Raw genomic sequence first — 537 nt, forward strand, 5'->3', positions numbered from 1 at the left:
TGAACCCTATCCAGAATCTTCTGATGTGGGAAATTTCCACTTGAAAGGACAAATAGACCAGCCTGGAGTGGCTAGAAGAACAGAAGATACTTCTTAATAGAAAGACCACAAGAAAAATACAAAACAATATAAGCAGTCTGACTGATTACTACAAGAACAAGCAAGTTGCTCACCCAGGAAACATCAGGGCAAGTGGTCGGGTCCCCTCAGGGCAAAACGTTGCCTTCCAAGACTCAATGGGAATACACAAGCAGACATGCCTTCTGATTGGTGACCACGTTAGACCCCTAAGGGGAATTGAGGGGAAAACAGCAATGAAGCTGCAAGCTAAGCCCTACAATGTTCAATAGATTCCTGTGAACTCAAGTGGAGACCTGGTTGGTCAGCAGTGAGGCAAGACTTGGGGACTCCAGGACCCAGAGTCAGTGACATAGCCACAGAGGACTAGAGTGGAAAGTGAAACATTCAGCTGATAAAAAAGAGGGCATAAGCAGAAGGATACCCACACTTGCAGATAACACCCACTTGATCAGGCTT

The sequence above is a fragment of the Chrysochloris asiatica genome, unplaced genomic scaffold (genome assembly GCF_000296735.1).
Source record: "Chrysochloris asiatica unplaced genomic scaffold, ChrAsi1.0 scaffold00426, whole genome shotgun sequence".
Classification (NCBI taxonomy): Eukaryota; Metazoa; Chordata; class Mammalia; order Afrosoricida; family Chrysochloridae; genus Chrysochloris; species Chrysochloris asiatica.